General features: G+C 38.5%; 1 pseudogene; it reads right to left on the bottom strand.

Annotated features, from left to right (window-relative positions):
* Positions 1–894: 894 nt before the first annotated feature.
* LOC122708548 lies at positions 895–17,853 on the bottom strand (annotated as a pseudogene).
* Between the last annotated feature and the right edge of the window lie 1,777 nt (positions 17,854–19,630).

Raw genomic sequence — 19,630 nt, 5'->3', positions numbered from 1 at the left:
TGGGAAGATCACTTAGAGGAGAGCATGGCAACCCAGCATGATATCTTTGCACTTTTTCCTTTCTTTTCTGACCTACAATGTGCACAAATTTGAGAAGTGATTTATCAAGCTCTGCTTTTCACTAGGAACATATACAGGAGAAATGGATCTGCTTTGGTATATACTAATCACCTTATTTTATCTGGAGTGCCTAGTACTATGTGGACTTCCCAGGTGTTGTTTGTGTTAAAGAACCCACCTACCAATGCAAGAGATGTAAGAAACTTGGGTTCAGTCCCTGGGTTGGGAGGATACCCTGAAGGAGGTCATGGCAACCCATTCCATATTCTTGCCTGGATAATCCCACAGACAGAGGAGCCTGGCGGGCTGCAGACCATAGGGTTGCAAAGAGTTGGACTGAAGTGACTTAGCATGCATGCAGCTAGTATGGAGTATGGAGTGTGTATGTTTGTGTTAAGTCTCTTCATTCATGTCCAACACTTTGCAATCCTATAGACTGTAGCCTGCAAGGCTCCTATGTCCATGGGATTCTCCAGGCAAGAATACTTGAGTGGGTTGCCATTTCCTTCTCCAGCAGATCTTCCCAACCCAGGGATCAAACCCACATCTTTTAAGTCTCTTGCCTTGGCAGGTGGGTTCTTTACCACTAGCACCCCCTGGGAAAGCCCACGTAGGGAATACTACACAGTGTTAGATAAGTATTTGTATATATGGTCTCCAATACAGATGTTACAGAGTATGAAGAACAGCAGACACATTTCTGCCTGTACAATGAATGAGGAAAGGTCAGAGAAGCTATTCTCAGGAAAGATTGATGAGAAACAGGTGAAGGATGCCCAAGATAAGAGAGAGTTGAAGACAACACCACAGAAGTCAAATGATTTAACACATTCCTCACCCAGGAATGAAGCAGAGCTGGTAAGGAGGCAGCAGAGAAGCAAACCCACTGGCAATTGGGGTGGTATCGATGTCCCTTGGGTCAACTACAGATTTAAAGGTAAATTTTTTTCTAAAATTGTGCTCAGGAATAAAAACAGCACCATGCTAGGTACTCTCACCCACAAGTCTGTTTTCCTGAAAATAACAAACATAGTGAGCACATACTTCTTGAACACTGCGTTGCTGGTTGTCAGAAAGAGACTATGTAGTAACCATTTTATGAAAGTTTGAGTGGATGTATGGAAGGCAGGATAGACAGATGGACAAAAGTTGACACACGTGTTATCCATGTAACATTTTACCTTAACAGGCATCCTTCTTTCAACAAATATTTACTGAGTATCAGCACTATACCAAGTATCCATACATTATAGCTGCAATTTAATATTTTCAAGTTTCCATAAATTTTTTTCTAGAAACACTCATACCTTGGTTGTATTTTTGTTCTTGGCTTGATGGTCCCAATATGTTAGTTTTATTTCTTCACAGCCTCTTCTCTGCTGTAAGTATATCTACTCTTCATCAACCTCCAAAACACCTTGAAGTTTCAAGTTTTATAACACATGGTTCCTTTTGGTTAAGATTAACTTCTTGGACATTTTCAGTACCCAGCTCAAATTTTCCTTCTGAGTTTGAAATAACTGTGTCACCTCTCCAAAGCTCCTGTAGCCTAGCCCAAGAGTGAGGATGTATCATGAGCAGTGAAAGTGTGTGGCCCTGGGACTGCTGCCCCTTACCATAGACAAAGAACATTTTTACCAGCCCCAGAGCAAGAACTATGTAAGTTCCCGCTGATCACCAAAAGGTAATCTTGTCCTCTGAAGTAGTGAAGAAAATAAATTTAAGTTACCTGCTGAGAAAGCCATGAAGTCGTCAGTCTTCTTAAAGTTTCTACTCTCATCCCAGGAAGTGGTGAGGTTCAAACACTTCTGAGTTGGCGATTCTTTGTCATCATGTAGCACAGAAGTCAGGGATGTTAATACATCTGTACCCTGGAAAGAACAGATGAAGATAAACTGAACTATGAGAAGTCATGGAGCTGGAAGAAACGTTGCAAATTACTTACTCCAGTCTTATGATATAGATGAATGATCCTAGGTCCAAAGAAGAGCAGTGGCATTTTGAGGCAGAAGAAACAGGTAACAAACAAGGATAAGTTTAAGATAAGTGACAGTGATGTTGCTAACGTGAACTTCGACAGCATCTGAAATACTCAGTACCTGGGTCCTAGGGTATCAGACATTATTAATCCAATCTGCTTATCATACTGGTATAAGTCCCCACCAGCTGCTTTATTTTATTATACCAATTTTCACTCATCTCATATGTGGTTTATGATTTAAAACAAATCATTATTGTTAATTTGAAATATCTGGAGTTATAACCTCTTTTGTGATAACAACACTGAGCACAGTAACAAATATTAGTGTTTACCATTGCCACACAAACTATTTGTCTTAATTTAAAAATATAGAGTAGACTTTATTGCAGATTAATCCTAGCTTTGAAATTCAGGAAGGATGACAAAATTAGAAAAATTATTTTAAAACAATTCAGCTTAGGATCATTAATTAAAGAAAATTGTATCTATTAATGCTAAAAACTGCTAGGTAAATGAATAAGAAGCATGATATTCAGAAAGCCATAAAGAAACATTCAGTTAATTGAATATAAAAAACACTCTGCTGTAGAGAAATCTGGCAGATACCACTTTATCATGTGAACAACATTGCATAACCAACAATGGGATAAGTGACACGACGTGCTCCACCTCCCTAATGAATTTCAGTGGGACACACAAAGCACCCATGTAATTCTCTTACCAAGTCATAACTGGAATCTGTGTCCAGAAAACAATCACATAAAACCAGCCTGAGGAAAATTTTACATGACTACTAAACTGAACTCTTCACAAAGTTAAATGTACTAAAAGAAAACAAACAAGGCAAAGAGAACTGATAACATGAGAAAACAGGGAAAGATAACCAAATGTTAGGCTTGTTCCTGGCTGGATATTGATCGGCAATGAAAAAAAAGCTATAAAGTTTATTCCCCCAAAAAAAATCAATAAAGAAAACCTTTTTAAAAAAGAAAAAATATTATTCGAGGAAAACTGGGAAATTTTACATATAACTTATATATTAGATAATATTGTTGAATCAATGACAACTCTTCTGTATATATGCTATTGCTGTTCTGTATATAAAAATTGTTGAGGAATATATACTGAAGTAGGGAGGTAATGATGTGTAAATGAACAGATTGATAAATGGATACTAATGGAAGAAATTTTCACATATTGAGGTATGGGGAAGTCATTCTGGCTTATACATAATTTAACTTGAATGTTATGTTCACTAAAATAAAAACAGTTTGTAGGCTATCAAACACACTGTACATTTGTTTAATCATTGAAGAAAAAGATGCACTGACCAGAAATAATGTCCATAGTAAATATAAATATTAAATGTCCTGTTCCTGGGACACCAATGCTGGAATTCCAATGATAAGACTCCTTTCCCAGACGCCAAAGACATACTAACTCTCTGTGTCCATGCTGATCTTTTGTTGGTGTTGTTTTAAACCTCAAAAGAATCTATCCCTGACTTCTTCATGTTCTTCTTTCTGACAAGGTATAAGACTGTGTGGAAAATCCAGAGCAGTTCCTCAGAGTTATCTGAGGTTGCCTTCTGGGTTATAGCCCTCAGTTTGACTCAAAAATCTTTTCTCTTCCTATTAGAGATTGTTTATTGATGATTTCCACTGACATTGCAAAACAGATATACACACAAATTCATGTATTACATATACATAAAACAGGTTTTTCATGTTTAAAAAATAATTAATGCAAACTTGGGGAAGCATTCCATCCCCTAATTTTATTATATAAAATGTCTGCAACTCTTTTATTATTCCCTTGTATATTTTTATACAAGTTCAAAGGTACAAAAAAAGAGGCTTCTCTGGTGGCTCAGTGGTAAAGAATCCACTGCAAATGCAGGAGACACCAACAGGATAGACCCCTGATCCAGAAAGATCCTTTGTGCTGTGGAGCAACTAAGTCCATGTGCTGCAACTACTGAGCCTGTGCTCTAGAGCCCAGGAGCCACAGCTACTGAGCCCACTTGCCACAACTACTCAAGTCCATGCGCCTTAGAGCCAATGCTCTGCAACAAGAAAAGCCACTGTAATGAAAAGCCCACACACAGTAACTAGACAGTAGCCCCCGCTGGCTGCAACTAGAGAAAAATCCTTGTGGCAACAAAGACCCAGCACAGTCATACATAAATAAATGAATAAATAACTTTTAAAAAGATACAAAACCAATATACTCTCTTCAAATGTTGCTCCAGAAATTGGATAAGATTCATGTTCATAAAAAGGGAAACATAATCATTATTTCCCATCACGAATAAAAATTAACTGAATGAATCAATAATCTATGTCTCCTGCATTGGCAGACGGGTTCTTTACCACTAGCACCACCTGGGAAGCCCTGAATCAATAATCTAAATGTATAAACTAAGATTATAAAGTTTTAGCAATAGTTAAGAGTAAGTATTTGGGACCCTGAGCTAGGAAATGTTCTTTAGAGAAACAAACAAACAAACAAAAAAACCCAAACAAAACTATTACAAACCAATCTCATAGAGCTGCAAAGTGTTCTATTAGACAGACACTCTTAGATGCTGACAACCCACATGCAAATATAACCTGCCACCTGTTTTTGTATAATGAGCTGTATATTTTAAATTGAAAAACATCAATGAAGAAAAACATTTTGATACACATGAACGTTATATGAAATCTCAAATTGAGTTTCCATAAAGACTGGAATACAGCCATTCACATTTGTTTCAATATGTCTATGACTGCTTCCATGCTGCAGCTGCAGAAGTGAATACTGGAATCAGATAGTGCAAGGCCCCAAAATCTGAAATATTTACACTTTGGCATATTAGAGAAAAAGTTTACCAACTCCTGTCTTAGACAATTATCTCTAGCTAGCTCAGTGGCTCCAGCCTTGGATAAAAGAAATCACTTATCTGATTGGTAAAAAAGCAAAATCAGCCTGCCAATATTCTGAGATGGCCATACAGAAGGGAATGGTCATTTTCAATGTACACTTGGGAATATACATATGACAATATGTTGGTTATTTCCTATTACAATAGATGTGAAAGATGAGTCATTCCATTCTGATTTCTAGTGTATTGTTTCCCATTTACTTGGAAATAAAAGAAAAACCAAATTGACTATTTATTACCTTAAACTCAATATTTTTTAAAAAGTCTTTTCTTATTATATCCTTTGGTGAAAAAATAGTTGAGCTGAAGTCCTAACCCTTGTACAAAACTGGTGATCACTGAGACAAGTCCCATAACCTCTTGGTAAAGTCAGCAAGTCTGTCTTCTCCAAAAACTGGCGTTAGTACTTGAAGCCTTACCAATCTTATTACTTACATTCCCTAACAAAATATAAATTTTGGTTATAATCTTTTCTAATATGAATAGCAGTGTGTCTTGGCTTCAAGTGGGAATAGAGTAGTTTACAGCAAACCAACTAGAAAGTCTGAATGTATACAGAAATTGCATGTTAGAAAGCATTAGAAATCTCCTAAGGCAAAAATCCATCTCAATATTCCATACTTGGGAGAATCTCAGAGAAGTAAGCTGACACCTAAAGTTAATTTTAGTGTGTGTCAATGTCCAAATTTTACTCAAAACGGGAGAGGTTGTATTATTCTGTCTGCCAAGGAGAAGAGGGATGAACCCTTTCTGGAAGAAAATAAATACCATCCAAAACCATGCATTTTTTTGTTTATAATAATGGATATTTAACCAAAACTAACCAAGCATTTTGAAGACACAACTAATTGACCATAAGTAGAAGAGGGGAAGACAACAAAAATACACTCATATTATGGAATATTTCTCATCTAATTTTATGATACCAGAATTACCTTGATAACAGAAATATGACAAGAAAATTTTGAGGAAGAAAAATTGTAGAACCAAAATTTCTAATGACTGGAAACAGAGAAGTACTGAACAAAATGTGGCATATCGAATCCAGCTGTATATACTTACAATATGTGTATTTAGTGGGAATATGAGGCCAATATCTTCAAACATACCAATAGATAAAGTCGTCAAGTGAAAAAACTACATACATGTTCATGACTAAAAGAAAGCATTAAAAATGAAAGTGTAAGTTTCCCTAATCTGATTTTTAAATTTATAACAAAATGTATATAAAAATCATTCTCAATAGTGAGATGTTAACCTCTGCTCTACTGCAGATCAGAAATGAAACAAGGACAAAACAAAGGTATTAATCCACAAAGCAGGACAATGTATAGAGAAATTGCAAATAATCTAGAGAAAAACTTCTGGCAATCATATTAAATTTAACAAGGTTGCTACAGATAAGGTCATCAAAATGACAACATTTATTATATTTTGGAAGAGGCCTTTTAAAAAATTTACAGCAACAATAACAGGTAGTAATTAAAAATAAATGTAAGATTTGCAATTCAAATCACCAAAAGAAAACCATTACTGATAAAATTAAAGAAACCTCTTCAAAATTGGGGGCATTTATCAAATTCATTAGTTGAAAGATTCAACATGTCATAAATCTTTCCAATTTCATCTTCTGTCACTCTGATAAAAATCCCAGCAGAGTGTTCTGATAAATTACAAACGGATAGCTAACATTCATTTGGAAATGTCAACAGCTAAGATTAGCCAAACAAGATTAAAGAAGCAGAACAAATTTGGAATATTTATACCACCAGCCATCAAAACCTGTTCTAAAGTTTTATAGACTAAACTAAAAACAACACAGAACCAATTAAGCTGCCACAAAAAAAACAAAGAAGTTTTTTTTAAACTTCTCTCATATTGTAGTTATAGAAAATTGCACCCATACTTAAAAGGAGAACTTCACCACTGAGGTCAGTATAAGAGAAATCCATCTTACCTTGGGGATGAGGTAGTTTCTGACGTTAAGGTCATGGGTCACCGCATGGGGCAGACTGATGGGAGTCAGGTCAATGTATCTCTGGCTCTTGTGGATCACAGCATTCGTGTAGGGTATGTAGCCCTTGTTTGCATGCAGAGGCTCCAGTGTCTGCCAGTCACACAGTCAGTCTCTTCCTGGACCTTAGCTGATAAGAGACAATTCAGACTGATGGAAAAAGAAAAAGGCACACCACATTTCCATACAAATTCAGAGATAAATAGGCATTATGAAGAAGTCCCAATATCATTTTAAATATCAATTATATGTCCAGGAATGCACCTAAATATATAGAGAAAAAGGCCATAATATAGAGACATGTAAGTCTCCTGCAAGCTAGGTTTAGGATATATCAATAAATATCTCTATATTGTTGGCTTAGATGGTACAGAATCCACCTGCAATGCAGGAGACCTGGGTTCCATCCCTGGGCTGGGGAGGATCCCCTGTAGAAAGGAATGGCAACCCACTCCAGTATTATCACCTGGAGAATCCTCATGGACAGAGGGGCCTGGTTGTCTACAGTCCATGGGGTTGCAAAGAGTCAGACATGACTGAGACACTAAGCGTGGCATACATAGTAATAAATACAGAAATGATGAAATGTTTCAAAATATAAACAGAACATAAACACAAGAAACTATAGTCCTTGCAGAAAGAAAAACAGAAATCTAATATTAATTTTATATCAAAATTATATGTATATATAGTAGTGATAGTGAAAGTCACTCAGTCATGTCGAACTCTTTGGGACCCCAAGGGCTGTTTAGTTCATGCAATTCTCCAGGCCAGAATACTGGAGTGGACAGCCTTTTCCTTCTTCAGGGGATCTTCCTAACCCAGGGATCAAACCCAGGTCTCCCACATTGCAGGCCGATTCTTTACCAGCTGAGCCACAAGGGAAGCCCATGAACACTGTAGTGGGTAGCCTATCCCTTCTGGAGCAGATCTTCCTGACCCAGGAATCGAAGTGGGGTCTCCTGAATTACAGGCGGATTTTTTTTTTCAACTGAGCTATTGGATTGTAATTATAGTATAGTAATAATTGAGATTGAAATGATAAGGAAAACTGTTTCATTGTAATTATGGTAATAGTACTTTTTTGAATTATGTTTTAATGCAGGATCATTAGGCATTATGATAACGATGGTATATTATATGTTTAATAAGATATTTGACAATTCATTGTAACATTTTTTGGGGAAATGGTGAGTGGGTAGAAAAAGAATACTATACAAATTTTTTAAAACTTCTGCCTGTAAGAAACTTAGCTCCTTTTCTTTTTGGAAACTATTTTACTACTGAAATAAAAGTACTTGTCATAATATATAAGAGTGTCAGTTGTAAAGTTAAATTATAATATATGTGTTTTACTGTATTTGTGAAATGTGTGTGCAATTTGTAAAGCTACTCTTCATTCTCCAATTGCCAAATGACACACTTTCAATGCTCTAGCAATGTCTTCCGAAATTCTTGTCCTACTTCTGTATAATGACCCTCCATTTCTATTTCTTACCTACAGATTTTTAAACAATATCTGAAGTCCTGGTGTGAAAGTTAAGAATTTACATTTGCATCCCCCTTCTTACAAAATCACACACACACTCACACACAAATCCCCTTAGTCCATCTCCCCAATATATTTACACCACAATTTTTGGCTGTTAGAATACTCATTTTAACATCATTCTGACTAAACAATCCTCCCTGGTAAAACAATTATGATTATGCTTCATATTTGGTACTTTCTTGGACCTAACCATGTCTCTTTAGTTCAATTCATAAAACACTGTACCTTGATTTAGGATTATTTCCAAATACTGAGGTAGATGTTGCAAACTCCCAATTTCCCTATTATTCAGAAGCCACAGAAAATCTATCACCTCTCTGTTGCTCTCGGTGTCTCCCCTCATATACATCCATCTAATCCACCTAGAAATGGATATTTTCCAGGCTGGCTATCTAACGACAGCACTGACACTTTCACTCTACTTCATGAGCGTTCTAAATCCACGGAGCCCATGACTCCATGACTTCCTCTGATATGACTTCAGGCATTTGGATGAGAAAGGGGGAAGTGGGCGGAAATTTTTGCAGTACAGATCTGAAAATACTCTTTTTATTAATACACAATTTGACAGTTGCTCTTGAGAATTCAGATGCTGCTTTGAACTCTCATCTTTTATCTATGAACCTACTACATCTCTCTGAAAGTTTTTATGATTTTTTTCTTTTTACTCCAATATTCTGAAATTTTATGACCCTGTGTCTTGGGGTAGATGTACTTCATTCACTTCGTGAAACATGTTGAGAGAATTGTCTATCTACATGGCAAAATTTGGAGGTCTTTTCTGCATTGTTCACTGTGAAGAGTTTTTTCTTGCAGTTGAATTTCTGGAATCATGATGGAGAAAGGAACTAAGGGTCTTTCAATTCAAGAAGTAGATTCTTCCCTAATCTTTCCTCTAAGCTGTGTACCTCATTCCTTTCCCTGTCTCTGCCCAGTGTCCTGAGTGAACGGCCTCTTAGATTCCATTTGTCTAGATAGTAAACCTCTCTCATCCTATTGGAGAAACAGAGTTACCTGATAAAAGGAGTTGTCAAAGCTCTCATGGCTGGGAGAGCTACCTTTTTCAGCCTATTTCTCCCTCTAATCTCTTTGACAATTAGTACTTCCAAATACAAAACCTTATAGGATTCTAAGGACACAGTTGACTGCTCTTCAACTTCATCTTCTGACACTTAAGCTATAGCTTCATCCTCTGTACTGACTTCATTGTCACTCCTCAGTATGCTCTCTCTGTTACCCAAGTTTTTAGAAGATTCATTGGCTGCTTCTTGACTTTCTTTTCTCCAGCCTTAAAAGGCTGACCTGTAATAGGCTATAATTATTTCAGTGGAATCCTAACACAAGACAAGATAATGTGTATTTCTAAACTGCTGTGCATAACTATAACTCTTTAGCATTTAATTTCTAACAAAAAATTATTTGTAAAAGATAAAATTATTGACCCCCACCACCAAATTCGTATTTTGGCAATAATCACTTTCCTGGAAACAAACTTCCAAACTAACAGAATTCCTTTATATACACAACTTAAACCAATTCCTCACGAATCTAACTTTTTGAAGCATTTAAAATACTTTGAAAATTATCTTAGGCAAGGGAAAAGTCAAGAGAGCAGAATGGGAGGGCATGGAATTCATCTTGCCTCACAAGTACATCAAAAATACACCTACAAATAAAGACTGTCATAGAGAACCTGCTGAACATTAGCAGAAGATTTGGACATCTAAAAAGACAAGAATAATCCCTTTGCAACTAGGTAGGATGAATGAAAGAAAAAAATGAAAAGAGGAATCATAAAAAGGACCAGAAACCTGGTGGGAAGTTGAAGGTGAGAAGTTTCCGCCCTTAGAAAAAAACCCTTAAGGTGGCGAAATTAGCTGGGACAGAAGGAGACCTTCAGGGGATCAAAGGGCAATACAGCGGATAGACTGCGCAAAGCAGGACAAAAGAATAACTGTACACTTGATCTGTGTCACAGCCCTGCACACCCCAGCCTGAGTCAAGTGTCTCCTGTTGTGGAGGGGCCTGGGTGCTGGAGACTGGTGTTTAGAGCATGGACCCAGGAGGGGACAGCTGTTGACTGTGAGAAGAGAGCCTGAAGGGACAAGAATAAGCAACCCCACAACCAAAAACGTTTGTGGAGGGAGCCCAGGACACCATAGCAGCTAGACATCATTGTTAAGTGTCACACTTAATAAAAAGAATCCAAATTAGAAAAGAAGAAGTCACTGTTTGCAGATGACACGGTACTACACAAAGAAAATACAAAACATGCTACCAGGAAACTACTAAAGCTCATGAATTTGGTAAAGTGGCAGGATACAAAATAAGTACAAAAAGATCCTTTGCATTCCTATACACTGACAACAAAAAATCAGAATGAGAAATTAAGGAAACAATCCCATTTATCATTGTAACAAAAAGAATAAATACCTAGAAATAAACCTGCTTAGAGAGGCAAAATTTCTGTATGTAGAAAACTGAGATACTGATGAAAGAAATCAAAGATGACACAAACAGATGGAGAGATACCACGTTCTTGGATTCGAAGAATCAATATTGTGAAAATGACTATACTACCCAGTGAGAGGGTAACAGGCAGGAAGGCCAGGGGTCTCCAAATGGAGGAAAGAGGCTGCAAGTGCCAGACATTTTTATCTCTCTTAAGCGGCAGGAAGAAACAAACCAGTGATATGTTTTTCCTTCTCCATACAAATTTAAAAGGAGGTTTCTCTTAAAATGCTGTTTTGCCATGACACCTGGTCTCACCTAAAGCTAACTACTCTCAAACCTTGAGTTAACCAATACATTTCTTTTTCTTATGGAAATGTTGTCTTAAGCTATGTTAATGTACCCCAGACTCTATCTTCAAGTTGGTTCCGCCAAAAGGCCTAATTTACTTACTCAGGTATTGTTCCCCTAATCTATGTAAATGAAACTATTTGTTGGTATTCTGCCCTTCTACAGATTCAAGTCAATTGTTTTATGTCCAGGGATGAATTATCTGGTGCCATTCTAAATTTTATGACATCCCTTTCTTTTCTTTTAACAGACTGTGAGTGACTATATAACATACAGCTACAGACTAGGAGGGGGGGTACTCTTTTGCCCCCTTCTGATGTATGTCAGAAGCTTTCTCTATCTCCTTTATATTTTAATAAAACTTTATTACACAAAAGCTCTGAGTGATCCAGCCTCATCTCTGGCCCCGGATTGAATTCATCTCCTCCGGAGGCCAAGAATCCCGGCGTCTTATCGTTCAGCAACAACCTTTCACCAGAGCAATCTACAATTTCAATGCAATCCTTATCAAATTCCCAATGGCATTTTTCACAGAGTTAGAACAAAAAATTTTGCACTTTGTATAGAAACACAAAAGACTCCAAATAACTAAAGCAAACTTAAGAAAGAAAACCAGAGCTGGAGGAACCAGGCTCCCTGATTTCAGAGTATACTACTAAGCTACAGTCATCAAATCAGTATGGTACCTACACAAAAACAGAAACAGAGATCAATGGAACAGGATAGCAATCCCAGAGAGAAACCACCATACCTATGGTCACCTAATCTATGACAAAGGAGAAAAGAACATAAAATGAAGAAAAGACAGTCTCTACAATATGTCCTGCTGGAAAAACTGGACAACTACATGTAAAACAATGAAATTGTAATACTTCCTAACACCACACACAAAAACAAACTCAAAATTAACTAAAGATCTAAGTGTAAGGTCAGACACTATAAAATTCTTAGAGGAAAACCTAGGCAGAACAATTTTGACACAAATTGCAGCAAGATTTTTTTGATACATCTCTTAGAGTAATGAAAATAAAAACAAAAATAAACAAATAGAATCAAACTAAATTTAAAAGCTTTTGCACAGCAAAGGAAACCATAAACAAAATGAACAGACAACTCTCAGAATAGGACACAATATTTGCAAATGAAGAAACTGACAAAGGATTAATCTCCAAAATATACAACAGCTCATGCAGCTCAGTGTCAAAAAAAAAAAAAAACCACAAAAAAACAAAAACAACCCAATCAAAAAATGGGCAGAAGACCTAAATAACCATTTTTTCCAAAGAAGACATACATATGTTCAACAAACACATGAAAAGATGCTCAATATCACTAAGTATTGGAGAAATGTAAATCAAAACTACAATGAGGTATTACCTCACACTTGTCAGAATGGCCATCATCAAAAAATCAACAATCAGAGAGGTATGGAGAAAGGAAAACCATCTTACACTGTTGGTAGGAATATAGACTGATACAGCCACTAAGTAGAAAAGTGTAGAGGTTCCTTAAAATCTAAAAATAGAACTACCATAAAAACATCTATTTCTGCTTTATTGATTATGCCAAAGCCTTTGACTGTGTGGATCACAATAAACTGTGGAAAATTCTGAAATAGATGGGAATACCAGACCACCTGACCTGCCTCTTGAGAAACCTGTATGCAGGTCAGGAAGCAACAGTTAGACCTGGACATGGAACAACAGACTGGTTCCAAGTAGAAAAAGGAGTACATCAGGCTGTGTATTGTCACCCTGCTTATTTAACTTATATGCAGACTACATCATGAGAAACACTAGGCTGGAAGAAGCACAAGCTGGAATCAAGATTGCCGGGAGAAATATCAATAACCTCAGATATGCAGATGACACCACCCCTATGGCAGAAAGAGAAAAGGAACTAAAAAGCCTCTTGATGAAAGTGAAGGAGGAGAGGGGAAAAGTTGGCATAAAGCTTAATATTCAGAAAACTAAGATCATGGCATCTGGTCCCATCACCTCATGGGAAATAGATGGGGAGACAGTGGAAACAGTGGCTGACTTTATTTTTTGGGGCTCCAAAATCACTGCAGATGGTGACTGCAGCCATGAAATTAAAAGACGCTTACTCCTTGGAAGGAAAGTTATGACCAACCTAGATAACATATTAAAAAGCAGAGACATTACTTTGTCAACTAAGGTCCATCTGGTCAAGGCTGTGGTTTTTCCAGTGGTCATGTATGGATGTGAGAGTTGGACTGTGAAGAAAGCTGAGCGCCGAAAAATTGTTTTTGAACTGTGGTGTTGGAGAAGACTCTTGAGACTCCCTTGGATTACAAGGAGATCCAACCAGTCCATCCTAAAGGAGATCAGTCCTGGGTGTTCATTGGAGAGACTGATGATGAAGCTGAAACTCCAGTACTTTGGCCACCTCATGCAAAGAGTTGACTCACTGGAAAAGACCCTGATACTAGGAGGGATTGGGGGCAGGAGGAGAAGGGGATGACAGAGGATGAGATGGCTGGATGGCATCACCAACTCAATGGGCATGAGTTTGAGTAAACTCCGTGAGTTGGTGATGGACAGGGAGGCCTGGTGTGCTGCGATTCATGGGGTCGCAAAGAGTTGGACACGACTGAGTGACTGAACTGAACTGAATGCTTAGCAATATCACTACTGAGCATATTCCGCCCCCCCCAAAAAAAACCATAATTCAAAGTCATACATGTACCCCAATGTCCACAGCAGCACTATTTACAATAGTCAGGGCATGTAATCAACTTAAATGTCCATCAACAGTGAAAGTGAAAGTGTTAGTCGCTAAGTCGTGTCCAAATTAAATGCCCATAAACAGAGGAATGGATAAAAAAGAAGTGTACATATATACGATGGAATATTACTCAGCCATAAAAGGAACAAAGTTATGTCATTTTCAGAGAAATGATTGGACCTAAAGGCTGTCACACAAAGTGAAGGAAGTAAGAAAGAGAAAAACAATTAGGATGGTGCAAAAGTAATTGCAGTTAGTGCAAAAGTAATTGAGATTCAAAAGTAATTGTGGTTGGTGCAAAAGCAATTGCTGTTGGTGAAAAAAAAAAAAAAGCACCTGAGGTTTAAAAGTAATTGCAGTTGACTTTGCACCAACTGCATTAACTTTTGCACCGTCTTAATATCATATATTAACACATATATGTGGAATCTTGAAAAGTGGTGTAGGTGATCTTATTTGCAAAGCAGAAATAGAGACAGACAAATCAAGAACAAAGGTATGGTTAAGAAGGGGGAAAGGGAGGTGTAAGATGAATTTGGAGATTGAGATTGACATATATACATTTTCAGAATGAGGAGGCAAAGTAGTATTTCCATGAGAAAGCCATTATATAGCCCCAGGTCAATTCATGCTACACATGAAATCCAGATGCTGCTGTGTTGATTTTGCTACAGCCCACAGGGTCTTCATCCTCTCAGGCATCGTCTCATATTATGCAAAGGTGTCCCATTAGTATTTAATGAAGGATCTCTTCATTAAGTTTGAAAAAATTAAGCTGTTCAAACAGAGATTTAAGTAATTCTCTAAGAGTCATAGATGGAAAGCATTCCCAGTCTCTTTCCAATGTCTTCTGAAATCACCCTACCCACCATGTTATCATACCTGTGACCTCTGTGTCTTTTAGCAGGAGGAGGAGCCCATATCTCAGTGGGGTGCTCATTGTCTCTGTCTCAGCTCCAACCAAAACAGATACTAGGTGTTGTCAAGTTTTCAAATGGACATTCCGATTGTTGGTTGTACTTTTCCTAGGAATGATTTAATTACAAAATTACAAGGTATATACAAAGCAGGTAACTTTGGACCACTAATGGCTAAAAGAAAAGAGAAGTTGACAGAAATCATTCCCTGAGTAAACCCAGATATTGGACTTACTAGGTAAAAACTTTGAGATACATGTCTTAAGTATACTCAAGCAGGTGAAGAAAACCATGTACAAGGATGAAAGAACATCAGAAAACTGTATAACCAAGTGGGGAATAATGAGAAAGGTATTATAAAAATAAACAAACAAATTTATAACTAAAAAAAAAAAACACTTGTCTCATGCATCGTTACCTTCTTTCTAAATTCCATATATATGTGTTAGTATGCTGTAATGTTCTTTATCTTTCTGGCTTACTTCACTCCGTATAAGGGGCTCCAGTTTCATCCATCTCATTAGGACTGATTCAAATGAATTCTTTTTAACGGCTGAGTAATATTCCATGGTGTATATGTACCACAGCTTCCTTATCCATTCATCTGCTGATGGGCATCTAGGTTGCTTCCATGTCCTGGCTATTATAAACAGTGCTGCGATGAACATTGGGGTGCACGTGTCTCTTTCAGATCTGGTTTCCTCAGTGTGTATGCCCAGAAGTGGGATTGCTGGGTCATATGGCAGTTCTATTTCCAGTTTTGTAAGAAATCTCCACACTGTTTTCCATAGCGGCTGTACTAGTTTGCATTCCCACCAACAGTGTAAGAGGGTTCCCTTTTCTCCACACCCTCTCCAGCATTTATTGCTTGTAGACTTTTGCATAGCAGCCATCCTGACTGGCGTGTAATGATACCTCATTGTGGTTTTGATTTGCATTTCTCTAATAATGAGTGATGTTGAGCATCTTTTCATGTGTTTGTTAGCCATCTGTATGTCTTCTTTGGAGAAATGTCTGTTTAGTTCTTTGGCCCATTTTTTGATTGGGTCATTTATTTTTCTGGAATTGAGCTTCAGGAGTTGCTTGTATATTTTTGAGATTAATCCTTTGTCTGTTTCTTCATTTGCTATTATTTTCTCCCAATCTGAGGGCTGTCTTTTCACCTTACTTATAGTTTCCTTTGTAGTGCAAAAGCTTTTAAGTTTCATTAGGTCCCATTTGTTTATTTTTGCTTTTATTTCCAATATTCTGGGAGGTGGGTCATAGAGGATCTTGCTGTGATTTATGTCGGAGAGTGTTTTGCCTATGTTCTCCTCTAGGAGTTTTATAGTTTCTGGTCTTACATTTAGATCTTTAATCCATTTTGAGTTTATTTTTGTGTATGGTGTTAGAAAGTGTTCTAGTTTCATTCTTTTACAAGTGGTTGACCAGTTATCCCAGCACCACTTGTTAAAGAGGTTGTCTTTTTTCCATTGTATGTCCTTTCCTCCTTTGTCAAAGATAAGGTGTCCATAGGTCCATGGATAAATGCTCGGGCCTGGTGCACTGGGAAGACCCAGAGGAATCGGGTGGAGAGGGAGGTGGGAAGGGGGATCGGGATGGGGAATACGTGTAAATCTATGGCTGATTCATATCAATGTATGACAAAAAAATAAATAAATAAAAATTTAAAAAAAAAAAAAAACACTTAAAATTTTTAAAAACTTACCAGACAATTTCAACAACCGACTGGAGGAAGCCCAAGAAAGCAATAGAAAACATGGAGATAGGAGTACAGGAATTTCCCCTGTGACTATCAGGAAGAAAAAAGAATAAAGAAAAATTAACAGGGGGCAGTCCTAAGATGGCAGAGGAATAGGACAGGGAGACCAGTTTCTCCCCCCACAAATTCATCAAAAGAACATCTGAATGCTGAGCAAATTCCACAAAACAACTACTGAATGCTGGCAGAGGACATCAGGCACCTAGAAAGGCAGCCCATTGTCTTCAAAAGGAGGTAGGACAAAATATAAAAGATAAAAAGAGAGGCACAATAGATAGGGATGGAGACCAATCCTGGGAAGGGAGACTTAAAAAAGAGTGAAGTTTCCAAACACAAGGAAACACTCTCACTGGCAGGTCTGTGGCGAGTCTTTGAATCTCAGAGGGCAACATAACCTGGAGGATAAATAAATAAATAAAATCCACAGATCATGTGCCTAATGACAACTCCCAGTAGAGAAGCAGCCCAGACGCTTGCATTCGCCACTAGCAAGCGGTGGCTGGACAGGGAGGCGTGGGCTGCATTGCTTAGGGTAAGGACCGGGCCTGAATGGCCCAAGGGCAATCTGAGGGAACTAACTTGAGATAGCAACCCGACTGTGGGGTAGCCAGAGAGAGAGAGAAAAAAGAGAGAGAGAGAGAGAGAGAGAACTATTCAGCGAAAAGCTCTAACCAGAGAGAGAGAGAGAGAGAGAGAGAGAGAGCTATTCAGCGAAAAGCTCTAACCTAAGACAATGCCAGGTCCGCTCACAGAACAAAGGACTGAGCAGAGCTAGCTGGCTGCAGACCAGCCCATCCCTCACCAGAGACAGGCAGGCGGGGGCAGCCAGAGCCAGAAAGGGGCAATCGCGGCCCCAGAGAGGCATCCTCTACCAAACTGCAAGCAGGCTTCCTTGCTAGCCAAGACTTCTCGGGATTCTGGATGGCTGACATCCACCAGGAGGGTCGTAGCCAGAGATCAGCCCCCCAGAAGAGACACACGGCATACCTGAAAAGGCGTGCCCTATGTACATCCACAAAAACAAAGCGGTTGGGACAAGGGAGGCAATAAGATGCACACCACACCTGGGGGTGACTGCGCTTGCCATGCATCTGGTCACCTGAGCTGCTTGGACCTGAGAAAGGCACAAAACGCAGGCCCAACTGAGTCTGGGCCTTTGTGGCGTACCGAGAACCTGAACCTGAGCAACTTAAACCTGGGAAGTGCCGGCAACCCAGGGCCTGCCTCACACAGTTCCCAGCAGAGCAACCTAGAGCCTGAGAAGTGTAGACCATGAAAGCACACACGCCGGGAACCGGGGGCAAACCCAGTGTGGCTGAAACACTGCGAGCGCTCCCCACACACGTCAGTGATATTTGTTTGCAGTGTTCCTCCCTCCCCACAGCACGAATGAACACGTGGCCTTAAAAAGTGACCACCATCGCCCCCTTGTGTCAGGGCGGAAATTAGACACTGAAGAGACCAACAAACAGAAGAAGCTAAAATAAACAGAGGGAACTGCTTTGGAAGTGACAGGTGCAACAGATTAAAACCCTGTACACTGACTACATAGGAAGGGGCCTATAGATCTTTAGAAGAAGTATAAGCCGGATCAAGGAACTATCTGAAAATGAACTGACCCCACACTGCCCTCAACAGCTCCAGAGAAATTCCTAGATATACTTTTACTATTATCATTTTTTAAGTTAAAAATTTTTTAAGTCCTCTATTACTCCTTTAATTTTCATTTTTATAACATACTATTACCCTGCACCCCCCAAAAAAATATTTTTAAAGAAAACTTCATATATATATATATATATATATATATATATATATATATATATATATATAATTTTTCTGACTTTGTTTTGTTTTTTTTTAATATTGTATTTTTGAGAATATAACCTCTACTCTAGATTTTTAATCTTTGCTTTTCAGTATTTGTTATCAATTTTGTACCTTTAAGAACCCAATCTTCAGTATCCATTTTCACTTTGGAGTGAGATTACTGGCTTGATTGCTCTCTCCCCCTTTTGACTCTCCTTTTTCTCCACCAGGTCACCTCTATCTCTCCCTTCCACTTCTCTTCTCTGTCCAACTCTGTGAATCTCTTTGTGTGTTCTGGGCTGTGGAGAATACTTAGGGAACTGATTACTAGCTGGATCTGTCTCTCTCCTCTTGATTCCCTATTTTCTCCTACTGTCCACCTCTGTCTCCTTCCCTCCTGGTCTCTTCTCTGTGTAACACCATGAACATCTCAGAGGGGTCCAGACTGTGGAGAGCACATAGGGAAGTGATCATTGGCTAACTTGCTCTATCCACTTTTGATTTCCCCTCTTCTCCTCCTGGTCACCTCTATTTCCCTCCTCCCTCTTTTCTTCTCCATGTAACTCTGTGAACCTCTCCGGGTGTCCCTCACTGTGGAGAAACTTTTCATCATTAAACTAGATGTTTTATCATTGGTGCTGTATAGATGGAGAAGTCTTGAGGCTATTGTAAGAATAAGACTGAAACCCAGAGGCAGGAGGCTTAAGTCCAAAACCTGAGAACACCAGAGAACTCCTGACTACAGAGAACATTCGATAAGAGCTCATCAAAAGCCTCCATACCTACACTGAAACCAACCACCATCCAAGAGCCAAGAAGTTCCAGAGCAAGACACACCATGCAAGTTCTCCAGCAACACAGGAACATAGCCCTGAGCTTCAATATACAGGCTGCCCAAAGTCACATCAAACCCAAAGACATCTCAAAACTCACTACTGGACACTTCATTGCATTCCAGAGAGAAGAGCTCCAGCTCCACCCACCAGAACACTGATACAAGCTTCTCTAACCAGGAAACCTTGACAAGCCACCCATCCAATCCCACCCACAGCGAGGAAC

The sequence above is a fragment of the Cervus elaphus genome, chromosome 15, assembly GCF_910594005.1.
Source record: "Cervus elaphus chromosome 15, mCerEla1.1, whole genome shotgun sequence".
NCBI lineage: Eukaryota > Metazoa > Chordata > Mammalia > Artiodactyla > Cervidae > Cervus > Cervus elaphus.
This window is presented reverse-complemented; position numbering and strand designations above follow the sequence as displayed.